The 265-nt window shown below is 73.6% G+C and overlaps 1 protein-coding gene across 1 annotated transcript in view; it reads left to right on the top strand.

The window, feature by feature from the left end:
* The window catches only part of LAMA5 (laminin subunit alpha 5), a gene marked incomplete in the record, with an annotated part of 67,947 nt that overhangs the window by 28,540 nt on the left and 39,142 nt on the right, over window positions 1–265 (top strand).

Raw genomic sequence — 265 nt, 5'->3', positions numbered from 1 at the left:
GCCCGGCGGGCCTTCGCGGGGGCCCCGTGTGGCCGCTGCAGCCCGGGTTACGTCCGCTTCCCCCTCTGCCAGCGTGAGTGCCGCCTCCTGAGTGGGCACAGGTGGGAGGGGAGGCTCGGGGTCCCTGTGACCCCCTTGGCCCCGCAGTGTGTGGCTGCAGTCCTGCAGGAACTCTGCCTGGAGGCTGTGACGAGGACGGCCACTGCCCATGTCGACCCGAGTTTGACGGCCCCCACTGGGACCGCCGCCGCTCGGGGCCCCACCG

This window comes from Tupaia chinensis, unplaced genomic scaffold (genome assembly GCF_000334495.1).
Source record: "Tupaia chinensis unplaced genomic scaffold, TupChi_1.0 Scaffold000558_1, whole genome shotgun sequence".
In the NCBI taxonomy this organism is placed as follows: domain Eukaryota; kingdom Metazoa; phylum Chordata; class Mammalia; order Scandentia; family Tupaiidae; genus Tupaia; species Tupaia belangeri.
This window is presented reverse-complemented; position numbering and strand designations above follow the sequence as displayed.